We start from the raw sequence: 17213 nt of genomic DNA, 5'->3' as shown, positions 1-17213 counted from the left end.
GGAGCAGAGACTGCTGGCCCAGCACTGGGAATCCGGAGCTGGGAGCGGGGAGCCGAGCATGCAGCAACAGAACCGGTTCTCCTGCCGTCCCAGCCTAACAGCCTCCACCAAGGAGGTGAGGGCAGCTCCTAAAGAAGGCACAGTCCTCTGAGCTGTGGGAAAAGAGGAGCTGGCTGGGCACGGTGGCTCAGGCCTGTAATCCCAGCACTTTGGGAGGCTGAGGCGGGTGAATTACCTGAGGTCAGGAGTTTGAGACGAGCCTGGAAAACACAGTGAAACCCGTCTCTACTAAAAATACAAAAAATTAGCTGAGCATGGTGGCAGGCTCCTATAATCCCAGCTACTAGGGAGGCTAAGGCAGGAGAATCGCTTGAACCCAGGAGGTGGAGGTAGCGGTGAGCTGAGATCCCGCCATCGCACTCTGGCCTGGGCTACAAGAACAAAACTTCATCTTAGACAAAAAAAAAAAAAAAAAGATGAGCTCCTTGCACTTTTTTTTTGACAAGGTCTCGCTCTGTTGCCCAGGCTGAAGTGCAGTGGCACAATCACGGCTCACTGCAGCCTGGCTAGTTTTAAAATTTTTTTGTAGAGACAGGTTTTCCCTATGTTGCCCAAGCTGGTCTCGAACTCCTGGGGCTCAAGCAATCTTCTCACTTCGGCCTCCCAAAGTTCTGGGATTACAGGTGTGTGCACTGCACCTGGCTACCTTGCATCTTTTCCAGGCTACCTAGCCTAAGGAGCAAATGCAGAGATTAGAGGGGCACACTAGCACTCTTCTTCGTCTCATGGAAGCGGGAAGAGAGATGGCCCTTTTATCCCGGTGTGGGAGAGGCCGGGACAACAGCACGCACAATGTCCCATCCAGGGTCCACCCCAGAGTAGCAGCTGCAGCTATAATGGCTGTATTGGCATTTGTGAGCAGCGGTGATGGCAGGTGCAGGCGAGAAAGCATCAGAACAGGCACTGGGCGAACGTAGGTGAAGGGCAGCATCGGGGTGAGCAGGAGAGAAGGCTGCAGTGAATGCACTATCAACCCAAGCCCAGGACTCAAGGCATCACGAACACTGAAGGCCGCAGCAAGGATGGTTTGTAGGACCATCAAGGACAGAAAGGGAGAGGTAAGGGGCCAGCACTTGTGCTGGCTGGGGAGAGGCACATCCGCTGATCGGCCCACTGTCACATCACCAGATGATCCTTTCACTGTAGGACAGAACTGGACAGGTTGAAGAACCGTTGTAGTAAACCACACTAGTACCACACGTCAATGCTTCGTGTGTTAGCTGAGCAACCTGGTTACACTGTAAGTTCTTTAAAGGTAGGGATCGCATCATATGATTCCTGCAGATACTCCCCAACGGTTAACACAGAGCTGCATTCATAAGTTGTTTTTGTTTTTGTTTTTGTTTTTTTTGTTTTTTTGAGACGGAGTTTCACTCTTATTACCCAGGCTGGAGTGCAATGGCGTGATCTCGGCTCACCGCAGCCTCCGCCTCCTGGGTTCAAGCAATTCTCCTGCCTCAGTAGCTGGGACTACAGGCACGTACCACAATGCCCAGCTAATTTTTGTATTTTTAGTAGAGATGGGGTTTCACCTTGTTGACCAGGATGGTCTCAATCTCTTGACCTCGTGATCCACCCGCCTCAGCCTCCCAAAGTGCTGGGATTACAGGCTTGAGCCACCGTGCCCGGCCTTGCATTCATAAGTTTTTAATGACATCCGTGGTATCATATTCTTTGGGGTCCAGTGAAAACAGTGGCATGGCAGGGATTTAATAACCCATTACACATCCACCCCTACCACGCGCACACACCTTTTTTTACCCAGAAAATATAAAGTACTTTCAATTCTATGACATTTATTTTCCTGACACATCTATGCAGTAAGGAGACAGGTATGATGCATCCCACTTTACAGACAGGGTAACTGGGACCTAGCACGTTTAATTGACTTGTCCCCCTAAAGGCATAGACTCAACACTGAACCCCAGGCTTACTGGCTCCCCATTGAACTGTATCCTGTCGCTGTGTGCCCCTTACCCTCCTCCCTGACCCCGCCATCAGGCACCACTGAGATGCCCCAGATGCATCACTGCTTTTGTTCTTAACAATGGAAAACATCAACCAAGCCCAGCAGGTGATAGTCCTGGCCAGCCGCCAGGGGTCTGTGATCACCGAACAGCCAGTCTCCATGTTCACTGAAGACAATGTATATATCAGCATGTGGTATGTTTCAGGCAGGCAAGAGAACGCGGAAGGGTTGAGTCTCCAGGTGACAAGAAAAGACTTCAGGAAAGGGGCTTGGGGAAAACATACGAGCCCATCTTAGTGTTTGTTGATGTACATATACGGAGAGAGCATTTACCGAGTGCTCTACCTAACAAAAGGAGAAAGTTAAATCCTGTTAAAAAGGGAGTTGTAACTCCTTGGGTGCTGCTGTTGTAAAAATGTTTGAGAGGGAAATCTGAAGAAAAGATCTTGAGGAAAAGAGAAAATACAGTCTTGCCAAGAGATTTCTCCCTTAGTGAAAATCTAGGAGCTAAACGGAGGACCCAGCCCAGGGCTTTGAAACCATACTAAGTTTCATTCTGAGTCTTAAATTACTTTACTAATAAGACTTTAAATGTCCTTAGGATCTAATGCTATCCCCAGCACCTAAATCAAGAATGGTCAGCTGAGGTAAAATGTGAGAAAGAGGTACTCATTCCTTTGGTATTAATACCTAAAATAATATCACTATTTACCCGGGCACGGTGGCTCACTCCTGTAATCCCAGCACTTTGGGAGGCCGAGGTGGGTGGATCACGAGGTCAAGAGATCGAGACCATCCTGGCCAACACGGTGAAACCCTGTCTCTAATAAAAATACAAAAATTAGCTGGATGTGGTGGTGCGCTCCTGTAGTCCCAGCTACTTGGGAGGCTGAGGCAGGAGAATCACTTGAACCTGGGAGGCGGAGGTTGCAGTGAGCCGAGATCGTGCCACTGCACTCCAGCTTGGGCGACAGAGCGAGACTCCATCAAAAAAAAAAAAAAATCTCCATTTATGAGGCAATTATGTGCCGGACATTTTGTCAAAATAATGCCAGGAGACAGGTGCCATTATTATCATGAGTATTTTTCATAGGAGAAAATCGAAGCTCAGAGAGGTTAAGTGACTGCTCAAAGTAACACAGCCAGAAAGTGGCAGAGGCTAGAGTCGAATCGTGGTCCCCTGTCTCTTGAGTCTTAATCTCGAAGCTACTGTGCCGCATTCTTTGAGTGTGTAGGTGTGTGTGTGCTTCTGTGTGCTGCGGTGGAAGGACAACGTTATTGAAGATAGGTTAATGAAGTTTACGATGTCCGTGCTGGGGAAATGCATGCTGTCTTAGAGGCTGAGGCTGGCGCCGGTAGCCACGGTGCGACGGAGCGGGTGGTTAATCAGGTTTTAGAGGGTGGCCGATTGGCGATGGCAGACAGCGCTCAAGTAACTCGGCCATAGGAGGGCGCAAGCACACAGAGACACGAGAAGAAAAGGAAGAGAGCCTGAGCTCGAAGTTGGGGAAATCAATGCCCAAAGCCTGCGGGACTCTGGAAGGAGGACGGGAAAGGGTTCACCCCCGAACCCCCAGATCGCTCAAGAAGCGCGGGGCAGGGTCCTGCAGCGCTCAAGCTGCGGGGAGGACCTGAGAGGCGGGGACGCCTTGGAGGCTTCAGGGACCTGAGCTCCTCCAGCGGCAGGTGGCGAGAAGGCCCAAGCCCAGCAGCCGCCCCGCCTCCCCGCTCTCTGAAAGGCCCCATTCTCCACCGCCGCCGGGGGAGCAACTGCGCTACGAAGCCACCTAGCGCCCCACCTTTCTTCATTTTGTGTTCCCCTTAATACTTCTCTGCCAAACGCCGCGGCGTCAGGGAGGGCTTGGATTGGCCCGCGCCGCCCCCGGGCTAACCAATCAGCAGCTTGTTGCCAGGGTGGGGCTTCCCCGGAGCGGGCGGAGGCCGCACCTCGGCCGCTGTTGCCGAGCAAAGAGAGCAGACTCGTGGGCGTTTGGTGGTTCTCACAGGTCCCAGCCAGCTGCTCTTGGGGATTGAAGGACGTGGGGGACGGGGGGGAGGGAGGGCGCTGAGCGGCCGAGGGTCCACATCCGGGAGGGAGACAGCCACACACCTGCCTGCCTTCGCACCCCCAGCCGGCGCTGTCTCCCTCCTCCCCAAAGCTTCCTTGTTGGGCAGGTCTGACTCCAGGCAGCCCGTGTGGGATCGCCTCGGCCGCAACGGTCCCGGGTTGAAAGGCATCGCCGTCGTCCCCTTACCCTCACCACCAAGCACGTTGGGGAAGAGAGACCTGCAAACGCGAGAAGGTGCAAAAATCACCCACCTAACTTTTGAGGCAGACCAGATACGAACTGAAGACGGTGCTGTCTTGCAGTGTGTGCCCCGAAGTGACCAGTTGACCTTGCAGACCCGGAGGGGCTTAAGAGAGAGTGAAAAGGGCCCCAAGAAGCAGGAGACGAAAATCGCACACCTTCTCACCATGTAACAGTAATGCCCAAAGTGCCGCAAAGCAAGGGTCTGCGGAGGAGGGTCTCACTTTTCCACCCATAGCCCAGTTACACAAGGGAGAAAGGGCAGAGGCAAATCTACACCCTCACACGTTCTCCTTTGGCCTCATACTCAATTCCCCAATCCTGTTTCTCTCTTTCCATTGTGTAACCTAGATAAGTGCCTCCTGTTCTCGTAATGGCCATAATATTTAATCACATTTATTGTGTACTTTCTAAGAGCTGGGTATCCTTTTGAGCAACTCACAAAAATCAATCCTCCCAACAATGCCAAGTAGAAACTACTTTGATGCTCCTTTTAAGGTGAGAAAACAGGCAGTGCGAAGTTGGGTAACTTGCCTGTTGTCACAGAGCTAGCTGTACCTAGGTAGTCTGTTTCCACCTGGGAGACCCATCTGACTTGGCTCTAGAAAATGTAGATTTTCCTGCTATTTTGTCAAAGGAAATGGCTAGAATGGTTGCCTTTTGAAGCAGCACCTGACCCCGCCCCACAAGAGCAGGACTTTCAGTTACAGTCCTTAAGACTCCTAAGATTTGGGAGGCTGAGGCTCGTGGATCACAAGGTCAGGAGATTGAGATCATCCTGGCCAACATGGTGAAACCCCATCTCTACCAAAAATACAAAAATTAGCTGGGTGTGGTGGCGGCCGTCTGTAGTCCCAGCTACTCAGGAGGCTGAGGCAAGAGAATCTCTAAAACCCGGGAGGCAGAGGTTGCAGTGAGCCAAGATGACGCCACTGCACTCCAGCCTGGTGACAGAGTAAGACTCCGTCTCAAAAAAAAAAATTTCCAAGAGGCTTCTCCAGACTCCCAAGAGACTGACCCTGTGGTTTCACCACATAAAATGAAACCAGACAAAATGCTAGATTTTATAGGTGAATTTCACCATTATGCAAAAAAAGAAAAATGAAGCCAGAGAAAATCCTCCCATCTGCCCAGTCCTGATCCCCTGGACCAGCCCGGAGCATGTCTCAGAGCCAGGAGAAAGGTGAAGTATTCATCCCCCAAACTTCACAGCTTTGTTGTGTATTTTCAAAATGGATCTGGCTTAGGGCAGACACCAACTTTGAATTTGGGGAATGGTGAGCAGGAGGGGTACAGGAATAAGAGGCTGAGAACCTGCCTCCAGCTGGTGTTGGGAACGGCTATTTGCAGGGTGCTGCTCGGGTTGAGAGGGCAGTCAACTGTTTCACTTCCCATTCCCCCATGCTCTTACTCTCTGAGCCATGCCCTGGCTCAGTACCCGCTTCCTCCCCCACCCCCATCCTCCACCCCACCCTGCACCCGTTTCCCAGCTCCTGGGGCACACCATCTGCCTGTCCTCCCCCTTCCCAAGGGACTTAGCTCCTCGAATTGAGACCTTTAAATAATTAAATGCCCCAAAGCCTCCCTAAACTGATCCCTAGCCCCTGGCTGGGGTGTTTATTCAAAGACCAGGAGCTGGGCTGGAGGGCTGCCAACCCCACCGCCTCTATTCAGCTCCTTTCTTTTCCTGCTCAGCTGCCGGGCGGTGGCTAATGGGTCTTTTCTCCTGCTTTGGCCCCTCCGCCTGCCAGGCCTAGTCCACAGAAAAAACAAACAAAAAGAACAGAGCTGTAAGGGACTGACGGGGGTGGGGAGGAAGCCAGACTTTGGATGTCAGCTCTTCCAGGCTAGGGGTAGGGAGGGAGGAAAACACCAGATCCACTTCGCCCTGGGAAGGGTAAAGGGACCAGGGTGGAGAGAGAGGACCCAGAGGCTTTGCCTGCTCCTTATCCCAGTGCAGAAGCCAGGCTATCTCCCTCTGACTCTGGGGAGCTGTGTGACCAAAGGAGGAGGGAGGGGGTGTCAATCACTTGAGTGGTTTGGGGCTTGGGCTGCATCCTCATGCAAATTAACCTAGTGAGTCACTGGAAGTTTGGTCCAGACACAAAGAAGCTGCTGCTCTCACCCGAGGCCTCCCTCCACTACAGCAGCCCCCCTCCCCGGCCAAAAAAACAAAAGGCCCAAGCCAGCGGTGCGTGAAGGAGTGAATGGGCAAGACCTTCCCTGGTGACGTCCTACCAGACAGATGGCAACAGTTGCCCCACACCAGTTGCAAGCCTCCTTTCATCCTTCTCCCAAGTCATAAAGGAGAAAGACCCCCGTCCCTCTAGAGCCCATCGGCTCCTCAGGGCCAATCCGAAGGCAGGATGGGGTAGCCGGTGGGCTGCCAGGGAGCAGGAGGTGAGAAGGGAACGAATGCTGCATGTTTGGCTGGAAAACAAAAAGTCTGTTGAAAGCACAGGCACCACAGCCAGCCTAGCCCATCTGTCCTCTGGGGAAGCTCTGCCCCCACGCTCCTCCTCGGCTTCTGGCCAGCCCTGCACGGAGCCAGGGCCCCTGGAAAGGAAAACTTCAGTTTGGGGCAGCAGCACTAAGCCGCAATACTTTGGGACTTTGTACTTTGAGGCTTTCGTTGGGCAAAAATCCCTTGACTCGAATTGTTGCGCCTCTTCAGAAATAGGGTTAAATGGAAAATCCGAGGCCTCTGGGACAGGTGGGGAATAGTAGGGCCTGGTGCTCTGCAGTTACATGATAAAGGTTGACTTGCTCCAGAATGGGATTCTATTAAAATCATCCACACATTCCCACAAACATTAAGAAGCTAGGAGTGGGCCAGGAGTCGGAAAACTCAGCTTCCCGTCTCAGCTCACTGTGTGTGTGTTGTGTAATTCTCGGCAAGTCATCTGGGTTGTCCGAGTTCCAGTTTCCTCTCTGTAAATTGGGGAGTGAAAAACACCCACCGCCCTACCTCCTAGTGTGGTAGAGAGCATGCTGATGCTCCATCAGGAGAAGGTGTGCAAGGCTTTACTCTCAATTTCCCCACACCCACAGCTCCCAGGAAGTGGAGTGGGCATGGCACTTTAAACGTAGTTCAAAGTATTTCACATCTATTACTTCGTGAGGCAACTGAGAGTAGAAAGGTTCAGGCTGTGCAGAGATCTTATTTTAGAGAGTAGGACTGGTGGCTGAGCTAAGGCTAGCGCCCTTCCCCCAACCTCCCGAATCTCAGATTTTTGTCTCCCTTCTCTCTCTGCTTTCCATCAATCTAGCCTGACTTGGGAGGATTTAAGGGGAACTCTGCTAAGAGTTTATTTAGTTTATTTATTGAGGTCAATACATTCAGAATAAAAGAGAACCATTCCTATGTCTTAATCATAGTCTAGTAAAGTTATGATTCTGAGGCCATAGGCGTGCATTCTTCTAGGCTAAATGCCACTGTTGTTCTTTACTTCTTTTTTTTTTTTTTTTGAGATGGAGTCTTGCACTGTCTCCCGGGCTCGAGTGCAATGGCAAGATCTCGGCTCACTGCAACCTCCGCCTCCTGAGTTCAAACGATTCTCATGCCTCAGCCTCTTGAGAGTAGCTGGGATTACAGGCACCAGCCACCACACCTGGCTAAGTTTTTTGTATTTTTAGTAGAGACAGGGTTTCACTATGTTGGCCAGGCTGGTCTTGAACTCCTGATCTCATGATCTGCCCGCCCTGGCCTCCCAAAGTGCTGGGATTACAGGCCTGAGCACCACGCCTGGCCCACTATTGTTCTTTCTGCAGAGGTCTAAGGTGGTGATACTGGTGTCAGGGGAGGATAGGGAGCATGGAGGAGCATAGTGGCTACCCAGGGAACACAGGTGACAGTATTTGATGCTCTCCTTCTAACTGGCCTCATGCCCTGCTCTTCTGCCCGCCCACCTGACCTCCTGTGGTTGGAATGTCTTCTCCTGGGAATAAATAAGGTCGTAAAGATGTTAGCTGCAAAGGCATTTCTCAAAACATCTGTCTTTCCCAATCCTTGCTCAAGCTAACCTCACTCATCTCTGATCACTTGCTTTTGTGTAGCAAACATCCGAGAACTGATGTAGATCATTCTGTGTAATTCCATTATTTGCATTCAACCCCATGTAGTCAGTGTTTTAGGTGCTTTCATATATAATTATCCTATCACCTTTGGACGGGCAGCACCCTGACAACCAATCCCTGTTCCTTCTCCTCTACCCTCCTGTCTCCCTATACTTCTCAAAAGGACCTGTCTCTGCCTGTAAGAGGGCACTTGCCCCAACAGTCATTACTTGCCTGCCAGGCTGGCGGCTGAAAACTCAAAACTATAAAAAATGGGTTTCAAGCTGCCATTTGCAGCTGGCCCCATGCTAGACCCAAATAACAACCTCTGGACTCCAAGGCCAGCATGGATCCTCATCAATCCCTCACATTCAAATAGCACCATAATCTCAACAAGTGCTCCCACATCCTGTTCCGCCCTCCTGGATATCTTTGAATCTCATCCTAGGAAACAATCAGTGCTCCATTTTCTTTCCCCCAGGGAGGTGTCACAGGAGAAGCCTATTGGTCAAGCAGTAATTATGACAGAGAGATTATTTTCCTTTTGTGAAAACAAGAGAAGCCACTGAGACCTAAGCCTCCACCCTGAGCAGGCTCCAGTAAGAAAGGAAGTGGGTCACAATGAACACAGGGAGTTCCTGTGTTTTGTACCAGGGCTGGGAAGTCAGCAGCTGAAATTCCTGATTAGGATGAAGCAACCCATCTGGCTGGCCAGTCTGTATTAAACTGGGATTTCTCTAATTGGAGCGAGGCAAAGGGTAAAAGAGAGAGGCTTCCCCAAAGCATCTAGAATACCTGGTCTCCTCAGTCCCTCTTGCTTCAGCTTCATGCCCAGATACTCCTAGATGCAGATGCTGTGTGAATGTTGGGCAACATCAGAGGTGATCTCTAGGACCTTATATTTAAGTTGAAATATGACATATGCAGCCGGGCACGGTGGCTCACACCTGTAATCCCAGCACTTTGGGAGGCTGAGGCGGGCAGATCATGAGGTCAGGAGATTGAGACCATCCTGGCTAAGAAGGTGAAACCCTGTCTACTAAAAATACAAAAAATTAGCCGGGCATGGTGGTGGGTGACTATAGTCCCAGCTACTTGGGAGGCCGAAGCAGGAGAATCGCTTGAACGTGAAAGGCTGAGGTTGCAATGAGCTGAGTTCTTGCCACTGCATTCCAGCCTGGGCGACAGAGCAAGACTATATCTCAAAAAAAAAAAAAAAGAAAGAAAGAAAGAAAGAAATATGACATATGCACAAAAAAGAAGACCATGGAAGACATACAGTGGGAGGGAGCAGCGGCTTCTTGCCATAAGAGCTCTGCAGGTTTTTAAAACATCACTTAACATGAGGATGAATGGCAGTGATTTCACAGAGGAAGATGATCTGAGCTTGGGCATAAGAGATGAGGAAGATTGGCATGTCAGATGGCTTATCTTCTGTAGACTATCTGCAAAATAAACTGTGGCTTTGTGTAAAAGTTCCTGGAATCCAGAAGACAAGAGTACCAAGCGTGACAAGAAGAAATAGAAGAAACCCTGGGTTGTTTGCCGTAATTTTTCTTGTTTATTCAGCCAGTCTTGGATTCAAACCTGACTGCCAGTTACTAGCACTGTGCCCGTAGGTGATTTGCTTAACCTTCTGAGCCTCCGTTTCTTCATCTATAGTCTAAGGGTAATAATGTCAATGCTATAGAATTGCTCTGAGGAGGCCGGACATGGTGGCTCAAGCCTGTAATCCCAGCACTTTGGGAAGCCAAGGCGGGTGGATAGCTTGAACTCAGGAGTTTGAGACCAGCCTGGGCAACATGGTGAAATCCTGTCTCTACAAAGAATACAAAGATTCGCTGGGTGTGGTGGTGCACGCCTGTAGTCCCAGCTACTCAGGGGGCTGAGGCAAGAGGGTCACTTGAACCAGGGAGGTTGAGGCTGCAGTGAGCCAAGATCCTGCCATGGTACTCAAGCCTGAGTGACAGAGTGATACCTTGTCGAGAGGAGAGGAGGGGAGGGGAGGGGAGGGAAGGGGAGGAGAGGAGAGGGGAGAGGGGAGGGGAGGAGAAGGGAGAGGAGAGGGGAGAGGAGAGGAGAGGAGGGAAGAGGAGAGGAAGGGAGGGGAGGGGAGGGAAGGGGAGGGGAGAGGAAAGGAGGAACGAGGGAGGACGGAAGGAAGAAAGGAAGGGAAGGATCATACATACATAGACAAGTGTATTATTTCAACTGGAATGAAAAAACTGGAGCCAAAAATACTGTCCTGCCTTCTTGGAAAGAATGGCCAGGGGGAAACCCATAATGGTGTCTCTGCACTGAGCTGGCTGGATTTGGGGAACCGTGGTGAAGGTGGGGACTGTGTAGCCGTTTCAGGTCTCAGGTAAGGAAATGGAGGCTTTGCCAAGATCTCATCGTCCACTCTTGGCCTTTGCCTGGGGAGGCAGTGCCATCCATTTCATGGCAGATGGACAGTGGAGGTAGAGCCAGCACTACCCGGGCTTCTCATGTAGGGGTTAGAGTCCAGGGTGGCCTGAGGTCCTTGGGGTGACCCACACTTTAGGCCCTGACCTCACCTTTTCCCCTTGGAAAGAATGGAGGTTGGGAGCTTATGAAATGACCTCCTCCAGCCTGACCCAACAGCAGTGCCTGCCCTGCTCGGGAGGACTTCTTCCTCCCTGGGCCCTAACTGTTTACATGCTCTCAGAAAGGCAGGTGTCAGGAGGCAGCTGCTGCTTGTGGTTAGCTCACCCTAGATACGGGAGCACCAGCCTTCCCCACACCCACTGCCATTGGCTAACAGGAAGCCAAAACAGGCTCCCTCTCCCCGCCCTCAGCCACCCCAGCCAGTAAATAGTACAGGAAACACCTGGAGGAGCAGGCAGCTGGCAAGGGCACACTCTGCCCACGAAGAAAGGGTTCGCAGGGGACTAACCAGGCTGGGGAGGGGCTGGGGGTGCGGGGTTGGTCAGGCACTTAATTGCACTTCTTGTGGCACCCACCAGCTGCTGGGAACTAACAGCTGAGTTGCTGAAATGCACCATCCCCCTCCCAGTCCCCCACTAACGCATACGCAGTAAAGGGATCATCCCTCTCTAGCACCAGCTTGCCTTGAACGAGGACAAGAGCAATCAAATAGGAAAGACTCCTCTGAAGGCTTTGCCTCCTCACCCTCTGCCAGAGTTTCTAAACTTCTGTGGACCATGTAAAAGGAAACCCGTGGTCCAGGCACAAAGACTGAATCATCCGTCTTCATCAGCCCATGTGATGTGAAAGCCCATGTAATGTGAAAGCTCATTCCAAAGTTAAGTCTCCAATTATTACCAAACTTATCTAGATCTCCATCTGTATCTGCCTGTTTACTGCTTATGATCTCAAGTTGTTGAGGTTCAGGGTGGAACTGACTTGATCGAGATCAAACGAAACCTGCCATCAGCATCCACCCAAGAACGTGTTCACTAGTGTGTAGAGCTTATGCCGGGAACCATGTATGCAGGCAGGCTTAGCTTACAGAGTTCCTCGACGCCCTCCTAGGAGACTCCCAAATAGAGCACTTTTCCTTTTAGGTTTAGAGTGGGAGGATGGAGGGGTGGTGAGGAGGGGACACTTGCCCCACAGCTACCTGAGGACCACACCATAGTTTGTTCAACCCATCTTTCATCCAGCGGTCGATGTACTTAGGCCTGCTCTGTGCAGTGGTAGACAAGCACATGGAGGTGAAAAAGGAAATAGAAACAACGGTTCCCGCCATGGAGGCGTGAGTGACAACAGTTGGAGAGGGGAGAAGGGCTGCAGAGCCACCAGACATCAACTCAAAGCAGTGTGCTGCCGGGCGCAGTGGCTTACACCTGTAATCCCAGCACTTTGGGAGACTGAGGCTGGCAGATCACCTGAGGTCAGGAGTTTGAGACCAGTCTGGTCATCATGGTGAAACCCTGTCTCTACTAAAAATACAAAAATTAGCCCGGTGTGGTGGCAGGTGCCTGTAATCCCAGCTGCCCAGGAGGCTGAGGCAGGAGAATGGCTTGAACCAGGGAGGCGGAGGTTGCAGTGAGCCAAGATCGAGATCGTGTCACTGTACTCCAGTCTGGGTAAAAGAGTGAGACTCCATCTCCAAAAACAAACAAAACACACACGCACACACACACACACACAAAGCTTTGTGCTTTGTGTTTGCTATAAAAATGTGAACAGTAATAAACTATGTGTATACATCCTTAAGGGATTCTGAAGTAAGAACTATGTCATAAAGATGTGAACAGTTTTAAACCATATGCATGAATGCTGGAAACCCTGGAGGTAAGAATGAATGTAGAGGACAAGTGGAATTATTTGGGGAAGGCATCCTGAAGAGGCAGCCGTGAAGAAAAACAGCATCATCACTGGAGGCAGATGCATTAGGTTTTAAACCCATTTCCACCCCTTCTAGTTACTGGTGTCTTACTTTCTTCATCTGTGAATCTGAGGTTGTAAGATCTCAGAGACTGCGTTAGAGATACTGTGTGTAAGGCACCAGGCAAAGTCCCTGGCAGTAGTAGGCACTCACGTCCTAGAAGAAAGTGATTTGTGCCATGTCAATTGGCAGAGTAGAGAAACTTGCGGATGTAGGCAGAGCTGCAAGGAAAGGTGAGCAGGAGAGAATTTGACAAGGTGAGGGTTTCTGGTCTGGTTGGGCTGTTGTACAGGGAGTTTGGGGTTGGAAAGACTGAGAGAGCCTTGGATTCCCATCTTAGGGAATCAGAACAGCAAAGAAAGTCAGCAGGAAGGGAATGGCGTGATGAAACTAGAGTTTGCGCCCGTGCTTCAGCAGCACATACGCTAAAATTGGAATGATACGGAGATCAGCATGGCTCCTGCGCAAGGATGACGCACAAATTTCTGAAGCGTTCCATATTTTTATAAATAAAAAAACTGGAAAAACAAAAGAAAAGAAAACAGAGTTGGCATTGTCCCAGGATGAAGATCATTCCGGCGGTAAGGCAGGGAGGCAGGAGGCTGCCGTATGAGTGTCACGAGGACAAGACCTAGGTCATGTGCCAGCAGCAAATAGAACAGAAGAAATAGATTTTTTTTTCTGTTCCATGTGAAAACGAAAATAGAATGGTAAGAGATACTTTAGCACAAGTGACTCATTTTACAGATGGGAAAACTGAGGCTCACGAAGGAGAAAAGGTGGTGCAATGATGTTATCCGCGGCCATTGTGGATTTTTCACAAGATGATTAATAAAGTAAAAACTTTCAAAAAGAAAAGAAAACTGAGGCTCAGAGTGGAGAAGAGACTAGTTCAAGATACTGAAGACTTCTATTACAAGTTACTGTCAACCCTGACGCTAGGCCCCCTATTTCCTAACAACTCCTACCCCATTTCCTTCAGCCCCCAGCCAGCCTCCAAAGTCGGTATGGGGAAGGATTTCTCTGGATGGAATCAGTATTTAGTAGCTGTGGAATCTATTCTCCCTCTCCTGCCGCCGAGTCCAGAGTCCTTTTTTGGCGCCAGCCCAGTCCACTTAGGGAGTTGATTGATAATGAAGGCTCTCTCACATAGGATTTAAAGTGTGTACGCCCCCATCTAAGTGACATTTACATTTCAATGGCAGGTACTTAAAGACCTACAAGCTTGCAAGATTCAAAGGACCAAGTTTTCTTAAGGTGCAATCACAACTTTCTAGTAAGTCCTAGATCAAAATAGCTGAATGGGCTGAATTTTTTTTTCTTCTACCCCTAATCTAAATTCCTTTCACCCACTAGCCTCCACTCTTGGCAATTGGACATTCATTTGTTCAACTAAAATTCACTAATACCTTCTAAGTACCAGGCACTGTCCAGGCAAGGTCTCTGGCCTACATTCTAGCTGTAAATTCAGGGTTATAAAACCAAACATCATAGGAACTCAAGAGAAGGCCGCATATCCCAGTCTGTGAAGGGGAGACGTCACTGAAAAATGTGAACACTGAACAGTGAACGCTGAAAAGGTGTGAGCTTGAAAACGTGAGTGAACTCGACAAAAGTAGGTGGACAGGAAGGGGACAGGGCACTCCTTGAGCAAAGGCTGGGAGGCTGCAGTCCCAAGCACAAGTTTAATGAGTACTACCAGCTGAAGGTGAGGAGAGCTGCTTTTTATCTAATTTGTTGGGTGAAGAGGCCCCTGGTATGCTCTCATTTCTATCAGGAACATGCAAGAACGCTCTTTCCTAGAGATTGTGGCCGTAGGGACAGCCTTCCACTGAGGTCCTCAATGCAGAGACTCACTCCTAGCTTGGGGGTAGGGTTGCGAACCCTTACATCCCATTCCCAGGTGGCCCCAGGTACATCATAGGCCACAGTTGGGAGCACATGCAGATATGTACTTTAAAAAAACAGCTTTTGGGCCGGGCGCGGTGGCTCACGCCTATAATCCCAGCACTTCAGGAGGAGACGGGTGGATCACGAGGTCAAGAGATCGAGACCATCCTGGGAGGCTGAGGCAGGAGAATTGCTTGAACCCAGGAGGCGGAGGTTGCGGTGAGCCGAGATCGCGCCATTGCACTCCAGCCTGGGTAACAAGAGCGAAACTCTGTCTCAAAAAAAAAACAAAACATAAAACAGTTTTTGGCTGGGTGTGGTGGCACACACCTGTAAGCTCAGCATTTTGGGAGGCTGAGGCAGGTGGATCACCTGAGGTCAGGAGTTCGAGACCAGCCTGACCAACATGGAGAAACCCCATCTCTACTAAAAATACAAATTTAGCCAGGTGTGGTGGCACATATCTGTCATCCCAGCTACTCAGGAGGCTGAGGCAGGAGAATCACTTGAACCCAGGAGGCGGAGGTTGCAGTGAGCTGAGATAGCACCATTGCACTCCAGCAACAAGAGAGAAACTCCATCTCAAAAAACAGAAACAACAACAAACCCCAGTGTTTAACACTTCCAAAAAATTAGTTGCCATCATTAGAGTTTGAGGAGATGTCAAAAGTCTACATTTTGGCTGCTCTTGAAAATTACAATATCTGAAATCACTGGTCTCTCACGATTACAGTGGACTAGAGCTAAGGAGCAGGGACCCTTTTCAGACAAGGTTTGAGCTCACTCCTCAAGTTCACCACAGTTTCTGTTCAGCCAGCCTCACTTATCTACTGCCCGGTCCCACCCTTGCTCCCGTGCCCATCCCATGCCCATCCCGTGCCCATCCCGTGCCCATCGAACTTTAAATGGCGCTTCCTGATGGTGATGTTAAGTAAAGTAGCTCTTGCTCCAACTTACCCAGCTATTACCTCCTCTTATCTGATATGCTCTAGGCAACCTGTGCAGTTTACTGAACAAGAGTTGAATCAAGGTTCACTCTTGTTTATAGGAATGAGGGTGGAGAATGGCAGAGCTACTGGGAACAATAAGGCTTGGAGCTGCTCGGGGCCCAGAGAACCAGGCTCACATCAGGGGAAAGGACAGGCTGCATATCCAGGGCATACTCTCTTGTATAAGATCCTTATCCAGGGCCCTGGGAGCCTCTTAGACTGAGCTCAAACGTTTTTCTTGTCAGCTCTGCGAATAAGTGGCATGGAGAGAAAGCCAGAGAGCACGGGCTTGCCCTTCTCAGCTTCCCCATTTATTTCTCTTCTGGGAAGGGAGAACCCGTGGGTGTACTCCACAGATGGGCCGCGTGGAGGTAAGCAAAGCTGCTGTTGGAAAACTTTCCCCACCTACTTTGTGTGTAAATGAGCACGTAGCCCAGTTTGGTATTAATCCACAAGCAGACCAGTGGAGCCAATGGGTCAAAGTTGCCTGGGGCCCGCCAACAAGGTCAGATGCCTAGCGAGGATACCGTACATTTCTGCAAGAATGACAGAGGTCAGACATGAGTTCATTCAGTTATCAATCATTAATGCGGTGGGTACTTTTCGAGTCCCTACTATGGGCTACAGAGGACCCCAGGAAGGGCTTTTGGATTGTGCATATTTTCTTTGCCACAGACCTGGCAGTGCATGTCTTATTTTTTATTTTTTGTAGAGATGTGGTCTCAGTAAGTTGCCCAGGCTGGTCTCAAACTCCTCGGCTCAAGCGATCCGCCTGCCTTGGACTCCCAACATGCTAGGATTACAGGCGTGAGCCCCACACCTGGCCTGTGCATGTTTGTTTCGTTGTTGTTTTGTTTTTTTCTGTTCATGTTTATGTTGTTGTTTTGAGACGGAGTTTCGCTCTTGTTGCCCAGGCTGGAGTGCAATGGTACGATCTCGGCTCACTGCAACCTCTGACTCCCGGGTTCAAGGGATTCTCTTGCCTCAGCCTCCCACGTAGCTGGGATTATAGCTGTGTGCCACCATGCCCGGCTAATTTTGTATTTTTGGTAGAGACAGGGTTTCTCCATATTGGTCAGGCTGGTCTTGAACTCCTAACCTCAAGTGATCCACCCATCTTGGCCTCTCAAAGTACTGGGATTATAGGCATGAGCCACTGCGCTGGGCTGTTTTGTTTTCTTTCTTTATTTTTTCGAGACAGAGTCTTGCTCTGTCACCCAGGCTGGAGTGCAGTGGTATAATCTCAGCTCACCGCAACCTTCACCTCCTGGATTCAAGCAATTCTCCTGCCTCAACCTCCTGAGTAGCTGGGATTACAGGCATGAGCCACCACATCCAGCTAATTTTTGTATGTTTGGCAGAGACAGGGCTTTGCCATGTTGGCCAGGCTGGTCTCAAACTCCTGACCTTGTGATTCACCTGCCTCGGCCTCCCAAAGTGCTGGGATTACAGGTATGAGCCACCACACCTGGTCCTGTGCATGTTTTTAAACAAAGGATTGAGAATCATCTTCGTAGGGGAGAGGCCACAGGCTGCCCGGATAGTGTTAGCTGTAGCCATTCTTGAAG

The 17213-nt window shown here is 50.2% G+C and overlaps 1 pseudogene; it reads left to right on the top strand.

The window, feature by feature from the left end:
• Nucleotides 1-13171: 13171 nt before the first annotated feature.
• On the top strand, nucleotides 13172-13271 carry LOC135268244 (U6 spliceosomal RNA; annotated as a pseudogene).
• Nucleotides 13272-17213: the final 3942 nt, after the last annotated feature.

This window comes from Aotus nancymaae, unplaced genomic scaffold (genome assembly GCF_030222135.1).
Source record: "Aotus nancymaae isolate 86718 unplaced genomic scaffold, 86718_ANA_hifiasm-v0.15.2.pri h1tg000039l, whole genome shotgun sequence".
In the NCBI taxonomy this organism is placed as follows: Eukaryota; Metazoa; Chordata; class Mammalia; order Primates; family Aotidae; genus Aotus; species Aotus nancymaae.
This window is presented reverse-complemented; position numbering and strand designations above follow the sequence as displayed.